The sequence below is a fragment of the Dipodomys merriami genome, unplaced genomic scaffold (genome assembly GCF_024711535.1).
Source record: "Dipodomys merriami isolate MVZ:Mamm:240054 unplaced genomic scaffold, mDipMer1.0.p SCAF_343, whole genome shotgun sequence".
Lineage (NCBI taxonomy): Eukaryota > Metazoa > Chordata > Mammalia > Rodentia > Heteromyidae > Dipodomys > Dipodomys merriami.
Window position 1 is genome coordinate 511,461 of NW_027204971.1, and position 15,225 is coordinate 526,685.

Below are 15,225 nucleotides of genomic sequence, written 5' to 3' on the forward strand. Positions count from 1 at the left end.
TTCTGGGGCTGTCATCTTCTGTGGAAAGATATGATCTGAGCTCTATAAGCCATTTTGCTTATTCTAGGCCCTTAGGGTAAGTCTGGCATTTATACTTAGACAAAAAGAAATGTGATAAAAAATAGGAGACAACATTTTTCCTAGTCTATTTGTTACTCAAATAGGTTTTCATATTCTACCAATAATTATTATTAGTAAGAAGCACTATCTCAAAAATAATCAGTGACCGTGGCCGGGCGCTGGTGGCTCACGCCTGTAATCCTAGCTACTCAGGAGGCTGAGATCTGAGGATTGCGGTTCAAAGCCAGCCCGGGCAGGAAAGACCGTGAGACTCCTATCTCCAATAAACCACTAGAAAACCGGAAGTGGCGCTGTAGCTCAAGTGGTAGAGCGCTTGCCTTGAGCTGAAGAGCTAAGGGACAGCGCCCAGGCCCAGAGTTCAAGCCCCATGACCGACAAAAAAAAAAAAATCAGTGACCAGGAAACAGAAACAAGATGATATTTATTTTCTTTCATTTTTTTTCATTTTTTCACATTTATCTCTCTTTCAGAAGTTTAAGGGGGGGCTGGGAAGGTGGCTCAGTGGTAGAGCACTTGTCTTGCCTGCCTGAGGACCTGGGTTCCATTCTTCAGCACCACATAAGCAAAAAGAAAAAAGCCGGAATTGGTGCTGTGGCTCAAGCGGTAGAGCGCTAACCTTCAGTTGAAGAGCTGAGGGACAGCACCCAGGCCCAGAGTTCAGGCCCCATGACCGGACCCAAAAAAAAAAAAAAAGAAGTTAAACTGAAACTTTGATCTCTAATTAACCATTCAAAATCAAGACATGGAAATTTGGTTCAAGTCGTAGACTGTTACTCTTGGTTAAAAAAAGCTAAAGGTCATATCCCTGAGTTCAAGCCCCAGTATTCACACACACACACACACACACACACACACACACACACACACACACACACACACACACACACACAAACACACACACACACACACACACACACACACACACACACACACACACACACCACACACACACACACACACACACACACACTAGTCCTTAGTGCTCAGGAGCCTTACATGGAGATCCGCCTTTTCCAGCTCAATTTATCCTAGTTCTGGTAAGGACAGCTCTTTCAGCTGAAGTTTGGTGGATAATAGTCATTCCTTCTCATTCTTTGTGCCTGTTAGTGTTGTTGAGTCCATTTCAGGGCAAAATCAGTGCCTGACACCTACTTGCTGCCATGGCAAAGCTGGCTGTGACATCCTAGATGTTATGGCCATTTTATTGTGAAACCATGTGAGGACACCCAACCCCACACAATTTCCCCCAAGGTATGTGTCTCCTTTGCCCAGAAGTGCATTCAACAATTCAGCAACCAAAATATCACCCCGTTCCTAATAAACTCAGAGTATGTTTCTATTACCTTTAAAAAAATTTGACATGCCTTTGATAATTTGTCATTGAGCTCTTGTCATATTTCTATGTGTTTGCAGCTTGCGAAGGGCAAAAAGATTTAATTCAATATAGTCAGACTATCGTTCAGAAGGATCTTTTTAGAACCTTTTGGAGGGAATGCCAACTTTCCATCTGGTGTTCTAAAGATGGCCTTCTTGGTACAGGAACTGAGTACACAGTCAAGATAAGAAGCTTGTCCTGATTTCTACTGACTTTCCTCTGGGGTCAGGGAGTGTGATCCCATGGCATATGTTTCTGTTTGCTACACTGGAGGGCCCATGCATCCTCTGAAAAAATCTAAGGCTTGGGGATAAGAGATACTAAAACTCAAAACCCAGCTTCCTACATCAGTAGGATTACAGGTCTGAGTCTCATGTATTCAACTTTTTTATACATACTATACTCAGTTTCATTATATTCACTTTCATTATATTCACTTCATAGACAGATATATACAAATATATGTATATAATATTTATTTATACTCAGTGTTATATCTAGAAACACACAAATATATATTCATATAATTATAATAAAATTATATAACTACTTTCTCCAATAACATTTACACTAATGTTTTGTGCAAAAAACACTCAATTCTAAAACTTTAAATGCCTTTTTAGTTTGAAAAATCATATTGAATCTTATATATAATATAATATACTATATATAACATAAAGAATATAACATGTATTTACATATAACTGATTTAATTGTGGAAATTTTTCCTGATTTTGTGTTTGTTCATCTATGAAAGCCTTCTTTCTTCTATTGATGATGGCCTTTACTTTCCAGTATACATATCTCCTATATATTTTGTCAAATATTTTCAGCCCAAAGTAGACTTTTTATAATATTGGAGTCAAATTTCCCTTCCATATTTGCTCAACGCAAATGAATGCAATGAAAATGTATACAGATTTGAATTCATTGTTGGAAGAGAGTCCCACTTAACACTGTAAGTATTGTGGTATTTGTCCCAATTGACAGAATAGCTTTCTAGGATATCTGATCTGCTATGTCCTAGACCTTTTGTAGCCACCTTATCACCCCATACAGGCATGGCCTGGCTTCCTAGTCACTCTTTTTGCATTTAACAGCTCCCATTATATCCAGTAGGCTCTCTTCTACAGCCCCCTGTCACTCTGCTTCCCCCGCTCCAGAAGAGGTATACACGATTCTTCAGTTTGTAGGTTTAAAAAGAAATATATTTAGGATTCAGGAATTCTAGAATATGTCAAAAACATTGACATTTTAATAAAGTTAGAAAAATAAATAGAATGAACCTTTTACAAAAATCAGAAAAAAAAAGAAAAATAAGGATTTTCTTAGGAAGGGGAGAAGGAATCTCAAAATCTAGATTGGCCTCTAAGTTGCCTTCAGGCAGAAATTCTGCCTCAGAGTCTTCAAAGGGATCTACTTCCTCATTAAAGACAGGATTTTCTTCCTGAGTCCACGGAGGGACAAATTCTAATTTATCAACTGGAAATTGGATCCCTTGCAAGAGGAGAGATTGGTCTGGGTATTCTGTGAGGAAAGATTCCCTTTCCTCAAATGAATCTAGATTTTGGACCTCACTTATTGGTTTTCCTAAACATAGACTGGGGTCATTTTCCATTAGCACACATTTAACCATCACACCAAGAAGTGTTTTTTTTTGTTTTTTGACTGATTTAGAGCTGATCTAGCTGGATTGTGAACATCAATGGAAGACATTCTGTATCGTCTTCTTCCTTGGTGGTATGTGTAGATTCACCTGCATCACATGTGGGGTTCAGAATCAGTGGGATGTCCACAGGACTCAAAACCTACTTTGGCCTTTCTACAAATTGAAAAATACCCTCTACCTTCACAGGATTTCTGGAGATCAGCGATGGCTTCCAATCTCAATCAGTCACCATAGACGACATCACTGATGGGTTCTTTATCTGGAGTTCTGCAGAAGCTTCTCTACGGTGATGCAAACCTGAGAATGAAAATAGGTACAGGAGTCTTTGAGTAGACCCTCGTAGTTAAGGTGTCACTAAACTTCCAAGAGGATCCAATGGGAGAAGCAGTAGGATTTGAGTTGGGACTGAACACTGATGAGGAGATAGGCTTTTTCTAATGAGTGTCTACTTCCAAGTTCTTTCAAAAGGAGAATAGACATTACCTGGCAAAGAATATCCATAAAAGGAAATTTTGCCAAGCTGGGGAGTACTAAGGGCTCTTGGCCAATCAGGCACATCCCTAGAGACTCAGGTTCCATCCCTACTCACAAGCTCTGAGGCATCTAAACAAGGACTTCTTCCTCTTTTTCTTTGTTTCATGGGTTCCTCCAGCTGGTCCAGGAAAATATGTAAGCGGAAGAGCAGGTCTGAAGAGGCCATGTTGAGCTTGACATTCTGTGTAAATTCTTTTAGGGTGTCATTGTTCTTGGGCTCATAGAAATAATCAGGGTAGAAGTCCATCCACATAGGGAAGATGAAACAAACAAGACTGTGTGCAAATTGATTGTTGGGAAGTGGAAAGAGACTCCTGCAAGCAGGATGCTCCTCACAACCCACTTCTAGTAATTTCTCAAATATAATCCTCTAAAATTCTCCCTGTAATAGGAAGAGAAATTTGTTTCCCCACTGGATCTGACTTGCTACACACAGCCTTCCCTGTCATCCATGAGAGTCCAAAAGCACAACCACAACCACAACTGTGTAATCTGCTATCCACTGAAGTGCCAAGACTCAACCCCCTGGTGAAAATTACAACTGGTGTGCAAAAAAGAAAGTTGAGTTTGATTCAGAAACCTCAAAGATACCAAATTTTCAAGGATAGAACTCTTTGTGCCAGTGTCCACTTACTTCTTCACTTGTTCATCTTCTTCCCAGTTATGGTAGAAGGATCTGTACCAATGGGAGGAGAGAAGGAAGTTAACTCTATGCTTCTCCTTTTCTGAACTAACAGGACACACATAGGACTCACTAAGTCCCATATGGTAATGTAAACATGACAGACAAAATTGGAGATTTGTCTATACAACTTCATGGTAATTCTGTGAAGATGCTTATGTGCATCTTTCCAAATAAATGCACAATGGCTCATGCCTCTAATCCTGCTAATCCGGAGGGTGAGATCTGTGAATCACAGTTTGAACCCAGTCTGGTTTGTAAAAATCTAAATATACTTATCTTCAATTAACCAGCCAAAGGCCAGAATTGGACCTGGGGCTCAATTGGTAGTGTGTTAGAAATGGGACAGCACTCAAGCCCCTAATTAAAATAAAAGTTGCCTCCTTTCTTCTGTCTATATTCCTTCAAAGGTCTCAAAGATAGTGATTTCCTAGGTGAGCGTGGACGTTGGGTGCCACTTGCTCCTTCCTTAAATCCTAGTCTCTCAGCAAGCAAATTACTAAGGCTCCACTAGCATATGAGGCACATGAAATATTCTGGCAGCCCAGTCCTAAGGAATTAGACAAGGACTGCACTTCTTTGTCTCAAGCCAAACTCCTTTGACAAGACCCCAGTGAAACTGTCTCAGAGATGTACCTAGTATTCCACTATTCTGCCAGGGGGTCTCATCAGCCCTGGGTTTGAAGGAGGAACACTAACTTTTTTTCGTTTGTCATGGGGCTTGAATTCTGGGCTTGGTGCTATCCCTCAGCCCTTCAGTTCAAGGGGAGCACTCTACCGCTTGAGCCACAGCACCACTTCTGGTTTTCTAGTGTTTTATTGGAGAGGAGTATCATGGACTTTCCTGCCAGGGCTGACTTTGAACCGTGAACCACAGATCTCTGTCTCCTGAGTATCTAGGATTACAGGTGTGAGTTACTGGTGCCTGGCTTAGGAACACTCACTTTTTTTGTTTGTCAGGGCTTGAACTCTGGGCCTGGGCCCTGTCCCTCAGCTCTTCAGCTCAATGCTAGCACTCTACCACTTGAGCCACAGCACCACTTCTGGCTTGTTTTCTGCTTATGTGGTGGTCAGGAATCGAACCCAGGGCCTCATGCATACAAGGCAAGCTCTCTATCACTGAGCCACCTTCCCAGACCAAGAACACTCACTTTCAGAATATCCAGCAACTGCTCCATTGTCCTACACTCTGTGTAGTGGTGGAGGAAGTTTCCCACATAGAAGGGATCAGCTTTCTGGTAGGCAGGGACAAGGTCCATTACCAGAATTTCCAGAAAGCCTGAGTCCAGGCTCCATATATTATAAGGCACATTCAGGGTTTGGATGGACTCATTGTCACAATGAGGTGGTAAAAAGAATGGGTCTATGAAACATGGAAATGAGAGTAGACTTCAAACTGAGTAATTGTAGTAGAGTGGATTGAAAAGTGCACAGCAAATATTTTCTGTCTATACATATAAAAGCACATAAGAAGTTTCTAGTGTGGGCTAGGATGAGATTAAATAGGTTTTCTGTCATAATTATACCTGGCCTGAATTTCCTTGTGATTTCCTTGGTTTCTTCTTATAAAAAGTCCTGAGACATTGGATTCATGGTTGGGCACTGATCGAATGTCTGCAGCATAGAGTGAGGCACTCACACCTCCCATGCTTGAGACCTGAGTCTCTTGACTTTGAAAACAGTACAGGAACATCTTTCTTGTTCCTGAGCCACAGGCCAACTGAGCTGGCTTGAGCTAACTGTAGGATACAGTTGCGTGGCTCTCAGAGTTCTATATTCTATTCCATTGTGAGTGAGGTAGTGTCATCTCTCAGAGCCCAATGATCTAAGCTGCTTGCTCACATAAGACCATCCCAAAGACAAACTGGAGGCTGAAATCTCCCCTCCCACATCACTTTATACACATGTGGACATTGTCAAATCCCAATAGTCTCAGCTAGGCCTAGATACAGGCATGTCTCAGCCTCAAAGAGCCCTTCCTAGGTCAGATCCAGGCCTTATTTGTCACTATTCCTCTCATCCTGCACATATCATTTTGCCTCTCAGGGCCCCCTCGGCCTGCCATGTGCTTCTTGCATCTATTTTTGAAATCAACTTCCTAAGACATTATTAGGTTTTTGTTTCCTAATCTTGCTTGCCTTTGAAGCCCCAGTGTGCTTTCATCTGGAAAAAAGGCAAGTTCTTAGCGGTGGGAAAATCAAACAAGTATTGGAAAACACATGCATTATTACACATATAGACAGACATTTTTACAGGTGTACATTCTTGTAAGATAAAAGAGTATTTTTGAATCTTTTGTCATATTTTATGACAGAGGGGAAGGGGAGAAGGGAAGAGGTGCATTGTCTCATAATTCAATGATTATTTTTTTAAAATAGTATAGTTGAAGGAATGTAAGATTTAAAGATAAAAACCGTGCTCCTGTTCTTTTTATAAGCTAGTCATTTATAAAGTATTCCTCACTAAAGTTTTGTCGTCTGTGTCCCATGAACTATCCTCCTCCATCAAAATAATCAAGGAAAAACCTTCACAAATAAGTAGACTGTTGTCCAATCTCTGGATAAGTATTTAAGGTACAACTTTGCCTGGTAATTTGTGCGTGTACGAGTGTGTGGGAGTGTGTGTGTGTGTGTGTGTGTGTGTGTGTGTGTGTGTGTGTGTGTGTGTGTGTTTATGAATGTGTGTCTGTGCATATTTGTGTCTTAGGGCTTGAACTCGGGGGCTATATGACAATCCCACGCTTCTTTCCCTTGACCATGTTGCTCTACCAATTGTACTACAGTTCAGCTGCAAGCTTTTTTTTAGTGAACTAGAGAGGAGAGACTCATAAAATTTCCTGCTCAGGCTGTCTGAACTAAATGTCAGGTATCAACCTCCTGATTAGCTGGAGTTATAATTATGAGCCTCCAGAACCTGGTGATAAAGCATTGTTAATGGAGGCAGTGGGATTGCAAGTTTCAGTCCGGCTTCAAGACACTATATCATAAAACAGCAACAGCAAAATCCTATATCAAAATACAATAATAAGATGTAATTACAATACAATTTAGTGATATAGTCTGCTAGCATAACTTTCAGAAAACCTTGGTTTTAATGATTTAGCAACACAAAACCAAACAAAATGAGCTAATTTTAGGAGACTACGATTTTTTAAATTCCATCTTAATTTCAAGAAACAAGTAAAAATGCATACTTATGAGAATGTAAAAAGATTAAAAGATGGCAGATTATGAAATGAAAATTTCTACACTGCAGGAAAATTATTGTCATGGTGAATGTATGGTGGTATTGTTATGGTGAATATATGATAATGTTCTTCAGAGCAGCAATAGATAAATATATATTTACTACACATAGTCTAACTTGTCTATATCTATCAACATCCAGTCTTCTAGTGCACATTATTAATGTTTTCATGTTTATGGTATATTCGAAAAAGTGAATAGCAGAGTCAGGAAGTTACCAAAATACATTAGCTGCAATGTTTTAGGAGATAAACTTGCTAATTATATTGACTGTTCTATATATTAAACATGTAATGTGTTACCATTTTATCTCTAAGTATGTACAAACACTACTTTAAAGTGAAACGGAATACAACAAGGTTTTGAAGGCATATACCTGTAAAGCTAGCTAGTGGGGACATCATTTCAAGACCAGTGAAGTTTTACCTGCAATGATCCCCAACCCCTGGCTGTGCATGATGGAATACTTCTATCACCCTGGTCCATGGGGAGGTGAAAGCAGGAGGATTTCAATTACATGCCATACATGGCAAGAACTTCCACACGGCTCCCTCTCAACCAAAGAAGGTTCAACACTGGCTAGCACCTATCTCCCCCACCTAGGTAAAAATAAAAATAAGTGCATTGTAGTATAAGAAACAAACAATATTAAATCATGCCAATGCAAAGCATCATGAACAACACACACTCAGTGTTTGTTTCTCATACCTTTATTCCTAACTATAGCTTGGATTATATATGTGAGCCAGAGACACTAAGCAGTTCATCATTATAAAATGACTATTTGAGTGTCTGCTTTGACTCCAAGGTCTTTGATCCATTTGGAGTTGATTGTGATGCAGGGTGATATATAAGGATCTAGCTTTATTTTTCTACAAGTAGTAACCTAATTTTACCAGCACCATTTACTGAAGAGGCTGTCTTTTTTCCATTCTTTTTTAAGCTACCTTATCGAAGTTTAAATGGCTATATGTCTGTAGGTTCATTTCGGGGATTTCAGTTCTATTCCATTGGTCCTGCGGTCTGTTCTTTTGCCAGTACCAAGCTGTTTGGATTACTATGGCTTTGTAGTAGAGTTTGAAATTTGGTATTGATATTCCTTCAGCACTGTTCTTTCTGTTAAGGATAATTTTTGCTATTTGAGGTCTTTTATGTTCCATATGAATTTTTGGATTACTTCATCTATTTCCCTGAAGAATGAGGTTGGAATATTGATTGGTACTGCATTAAAGTTATAGATAGTCTTGGGAAGTATTGCCATTTTCATGATGTTGATCCTTCCAATTCAGGAGAATGGGAATTTTTTCCATTTTTACATTGTATTGATTTCCATTAACAGGTTTTTAAAGTTTTCACCATAGAGGTTCTTTACTTCTTTGGTTAACTTAATTCCCAGGTATTTTTTGTGGTGCTATTACGAATGGAGTTGCTATCCTAATTTCAGCTACGCTTTTCTCATTGTTGGAATACAGAAAAGCCATTGATTTTTAAGGGTTAATTATATACCCTGCTGCTTTGTCAAAGGTTTGAATCACCGTGAGTAGTTTAGGAGTGGAGTCCGTGAATAAGAGACTACCTAGGTCTCCTTGGTACACGCCGAAACTTTCTTAAGACACCCAGAAACACAATGAATCAAAGAAAGGTTAGACAAATAGGATTGCATGAAATTGCAGAGCTTCTGCATGGCAAAGGACATAGCTAGCAAGATCAATAGATCAACCACAGATTAGGAGAAGATCTTCACTAACCACACAACGGACAAGGTTCTCATATTTAAATATGCCTGGAACTGAAAAAATTAAATCCCCCAAAAACAAACCCTCAAGGAAACAACTGCCCAATAAATAAGTGGGCTAAAGCCTTAAAGACATACTTCTCTGAAGAGGAAAGAAGGATGGCCAATAAACACATGAAGAAATGCTCAACCTCCCTGGCCATGAAAGAAATGCAAATCAAAACAACATTGAAGTACCACCTCACCCCAGATAGAATGGCTATAATCAAGAACTCTAATAACAACAGATGCTGGAGGGGATATGGACAGAAGGGAATCCTACTGCATTGTTGGTGGGTCTGTAAACTTGTATTATGGAGGTTCATCAAAAGACACCACATAGAGCTCCCCTATGATCCAGCAATCCCAGTTTTGGGGTTTTACCCAAATGATCACAAGACCATACCAAAGCTACCAGCACAACTATGTTTATTACAACATTATTTACCATAGCTAAGATGTGGAACCAACCCAGATGCCCCTTAGTAGATGAATGAATCAAGAAAATGTGGTCTATATACACAATGGAATTCTATGCCTCTATCAGAAAGAATGGCATTGCCCCATTTGTTAGGAAATGGAAAGACTTGGAAAAAATTATATTAAGTGAAGTAATCCAGGCCCAAAGAAACATAAGTCCCTTGATTTCCCTTATTTGCAATAACTAGTATATTTCCGAGACATGCAGAAAAGGTCAGATAAGTTGATTTTGGATGAGATATACCCCAAGTGAAAGATTCCAATTTTTTTTTCTTGCGATTGTTTCAAAGATATTCATAAGATGATTTCTTTGTTGTTTTGTATGTCCCTTCCCCACAGTATATCCACTGCTTTCACTGTATTTGATGTTGGTATAATTTGTGGAGGGGAAGGAAAAAACATATTTTTAAAAAAGGATACAGTTGGACCCATTGCAGCAATGAAATGTACAAGCCAATATTTTGAAAAACGAACTTTACAACTTTGACCAGGAGGGGTGAGAAGTGGGGGTGGGGTAAGGAGGTGTGTGGTGGAGATAAGAAGGTATGGGAAGGGGAAACAAAGGACAGGGCACAATGCTTGATAAGAAATTTATTCAATAACTTGTCCATTTAATTGTAACTTCTCTGTATGTTATTTTCACAATAAAAAAAAGTCTATGTGAAGCCAGGTGCCAGTGGCTCATGTGTGTAATCCCGGCTACTCATGAGGCTGAGACCTGAGTATAGCGTTCAAAGCCAGCCCAGGAAGAAAAGTTCCCATAAGACTCTTATCTACAATTAACAACTCAAAAGCTTGAAGTGGCTCCATGGCTCAATTGACCCAGTGCTAACTAACTTGAGCACAGAGTCTCAGAGTCAGTGCCCAGGCTCGGAATTCAAGCGCCACAACTGACAAAAAAAAAACCAAACAAACATATAAATGTCTGAATTTCTTGTGAATTAAAATGACAGCTCTGGTATACAATTCTACAGTCTACTACAGATTTCATTATATTTATGGTTAGAAAAAGTAGCAGCACTTGAATAAAGGACATTTTTTCATAAACTAGGGCAGATTGGTCTCTAATTAGAGGAAATTGCTGGGCTCATACATAATACTTTTGTTTGGTTTTTGTTTTGTTTTTAGGACAGGATGAGAAATCTTATTTCTACCAATGGCTATTTGGATATGTATGACATCATTCACAGGCCATGCAGAAGTAATTGTAAAGACAGGACACAGTAAACTTGCAGTAAACTTATTTGTCTTTATGCGATATTCTGAATGATTTGTTTAGCTTATATTTCCCTATGGCCTATAGTTTCCTATTCCTGCCTTCCTCAAATACAAGCATGCTCCACCAATTCAGATTTGAGCCAGGCAATATGTAATATTAGTGCCAAGAGGTGAGGAAAATTGTAACACAACCAGGAAAGCATGAAACCAACTCTATATTAGCTGGACACTGGGGACTCAGGCCTAATCCTAGCTACTAAGGAGGCTGATGATCACTGTTCAAAGCCAACTGGAGTGAGAAAATCTGTGAGACTCTTCTTTCCAATTAACAACCAACAACCATAAATGGAGCTGGGGCTCCAGAAGTAGAGTAGCCTTGCTTACAAAAAGTCAGAGGCGGGGGCTGGGAAGATGGCTCAGTGGTAGAGTGCTTACCATGCATGCATGATGCCCTTGGTTCAATTCCTCAGCACGTCATAAGCAAAAAGAAAAAAAACATAAGTGGTGCTGTGACTCAAGTGATAGAGCACTAGCTTTGAGCTGAAGAGCGAGGGACAGTGCCCAGGCCCAGAGTTCAGGACCCATGAACGCCCCCCCCCCCAAAAAAAAAATCAGAGGCAGCACCCAATCTTGAGTTCAAGCAGAAGGTCAGGCACAAAAACAAAAACATTCAACACAAAAAAAAAAACAGAAACTGGAGAAAGCTCAGGAAAGGATGGCCTTGTCTACAAGACAAATGAAACATTACATGAATTGTGAAATGGTAACCTCACTGTACAATTAGTAACAATTACATTTTAAAAAAATCTGAGAAATCCTGTAGCCATTGGCCCTTATGATGTGCATCTACTTTCTAGGATTTCAAAGTATCATCATCTGAGCTGTAAGCACACAGGTTGTAGCCCGGGGTGATTAGAAAATATGAAACCAGAGATCCTTTCATATTGTCCCGACAACTCTTATTATTTTAAGCAAAAAAAAAAAAAAAAAAAAAAGGAAAGTAAAGAAAATAGATCTTATGGTTAATTAAGCTGTTATTAAAGATTCCTGGCAGAATTATAATGTTAAATGATGAGTTAATGCATGTGTTTTCTAGATACTGAACTCACATGTGTCACTAAAATATCCATGGATTCATAACTAGAAATTCTGAAGTGTAAAGCATACTAATTAGTTGAATTTCATTAGGTAACCAATGACGAGAACACAACACGGTATTAAGCCAGGTAAAGTTGTTTATTTACTGAATTGCTGCCCATGCCATACATGGTGGAAAGGCATGTACAAAAAATAGGGCGACCCAACCTCGGGCCTGGATGTATCTAGGCAAAGGATCGGATGAGGTGTGGCCAGGTAGGGGGAAAGACTAGCAATACTGGATCTGGATGTGACTTCAGGGCCTGGGATTCACCTCCAGTCAGATGGAAAGTGTGATCAGAGGCTGACCAGGTCGTGACTTAGTGGGAGGAGGAGGTGGCTGCCTCCAGGTGTGCCAGATACCTAGATATCACATAAAGGGTGGAAACTTAGCCAAGAATCGAAAAGGCATCTGCATAGGGTCTGCATGGCCTGGGGCAGACCTAATATAAAATACACGTAGTACTGCCATGTGACTCCAGACTCTAAAAAATTCATTCTCAAACATTTTCTTTCTCTCCTTCTTTTTCTTTCTTTTTCTTTTTTCTTTCTTCCTTCCTTCCTCCCTTCCTTTCTTCCTTCCTTCCTTCCTTCCCTCCTTCCTTCCCTCTCTCTCTCTCTCTCTTTCTCTCTCTCTCTCTCTCTCTCTCTCTCTCTCTCTCTCTCTCTCTCTCTCTCTCTCTCTCTCTCTCCTTTCTTTCACTCACCCTCTCTCTCTCTCCTACTTCAGTATTCTCAACTCTCAAATAATGAACACTTGCTGAGTTGAACTCACAGGCTGGGAAGAGCAGCTCAATTAGTGAATGTGAACTTTAATTTAATGTTCCCTTATACCTCTATCACAGATCACTGGAATCAAATCATGAACACTCAGCAGCATGGCATATTAAGGCATTTAGGGGAGTAAAGCAAGCAAGCTCACTGCATTCTGTGAGGTCCAACCTAGGAAAATGTGGCAGACTCCTCCCTCCTCTTGAGCAATCTCAGCCCAGTTTCTGCATCAGGAGAGTTGACTGGCTCCATGTGAGCCAGTTACCTCAGTGGCACAGGTACTTGGCAGAGACTTAGTCTCTTGTTGTGCTGAAATTAATAGCATGCTTCAACATGATCCACTAATTTGTTGAGATTGGGACTTCCTAATTTTTTGGTTAGCCTATGTTCAAATGGTGATCTATTTATTTTTGATTTCTAACCACGATTATAGATGTGAACTAACACATCAGACCACTCAAAGTCCTTTATCACACATGGAAGACATGAAGTTGATTTTCCCAAATGACATACAAGTTGACAGACAGCAAAAGTAAGTCCTTAATTTTGGTCGAGATGTGTTTTTAATGTGAAACAAAATTACTTAGCAAAATATCTGACCACTGTGATTATACTTGCAAACTTACCCTACATTTTTATATCAAATCACCTATATTAATCAATGATTAACTCAAATTACCTGTAATAATTTATTTCTGTCATATCTTTTAGAAGTAGGCAGAACTGGAGCTCACACCATAAAATAAAGTGGTAGAATTTGAGAGGATCACAGTTCTGAATCAGTCAAGGAAGGAAAAGAAACACTCATATCAACCTACTAGGTAGGGATATTGGAATGCAATCATAATCCCTGCTTTCTGGGATTGGTGCAAAAATTGCTACTCTAGGAGTAAAGTAACTTAAATGAGAAAGGATTGATGGAGTGGTTCCAGTGGTGGAGTACCTGTCTGGCAAACAGAACATTAAAACTCAAATCAACTTCCTAAAGATAAAATAAGAAAAGGAAAGAAAAAACAATACTGACCATGTGTTCAATGTAAAGATTTACACTAAATTATCATAGTAATAAATGCCATCATTTATTTCTAGGGCCAAACATATTTTCTGTTAAGCCTAAATGAAAAAATAGCACACTATATATAAAGCTTTGGTAAAACACAGGTCTAGCTTACAATGATGAACACTTAAGTTTGCATGTGCAGTAGTGTTGCAGGGTTGTTAAGGTTTATGGAAGTCCATCCTTTTGATGAACTTGACATGATGAAATTACCTAACCATACATAACCAGACAGTGTACTGGACAGATACTGCTGATACACACACACACACACACACTTGTATGTATTTATATATTAACATGTAAATAAAAATAAAAAAATTGTAATGAATAAATTAATTGAACAGATACATTTCTCAAAGAATTATTTTATCTGAACCAATTCATGTCTTCAAGTCTCCAATGCTATATCACATTTACATGGTTGCTGATCGCTTTCAGCTTTTTTAGGATATTGTTTTTTCTTTGTTTTTCAGATGAAAAAAGCCTGCCAATAAACATACTTGTATGACATTCCTTTCTTTAGAAAATGAAAAGCACATTGTGTTATGTGGCTCTTTATGTCAAAATAATTTTTTATAATTTCAAGTACATATTTTCTTAGACTTAAATCTCATTCATTCTCTTCCAATAGTATCTATGGGAATGAGAAAATGAAGGATCACACTGTTACTTTGGGAGCTTTGGTTATTAATCACTGAAATAAATATTATGAAAATGAAAAAAATTATTTACCGAGATGACTTGAAAGTTATATTTCTACACACTCATGCTACTCCCTCAACTATATCATAGAACTTAAAATAAGTACCATTTTAGCTGTGTGCCATTGGCTCATTCTTGTAATCCTAGCTACTCAGGAGCTGAAATTTGAGGATGGTAGTTCAAAGCTATTCCTGGCAGGAAATCTGTGACATTCTTACCTCCAATTAACCACCAGAAAACTGGAAGTGGCACTGAGCCCAGGGACAACGCCCAGACCCAGAATTCAAGCCCTATGACCAAGAAAAGTTAAAAAAAGGAAAAAAGGAGGAAAAAGTAACATTTTTACAATTAATGTGCACATATAACATATACACAAAAATTTTCTAGAAATAAAACTATAACAGTCCCTGGAATGGCAAAGAAAAAGATATTCAAGTGAAATTGCCTTTAATCATTCATTTAGACAATCTATACTGAGGGCAGGCTACTGGAACTCA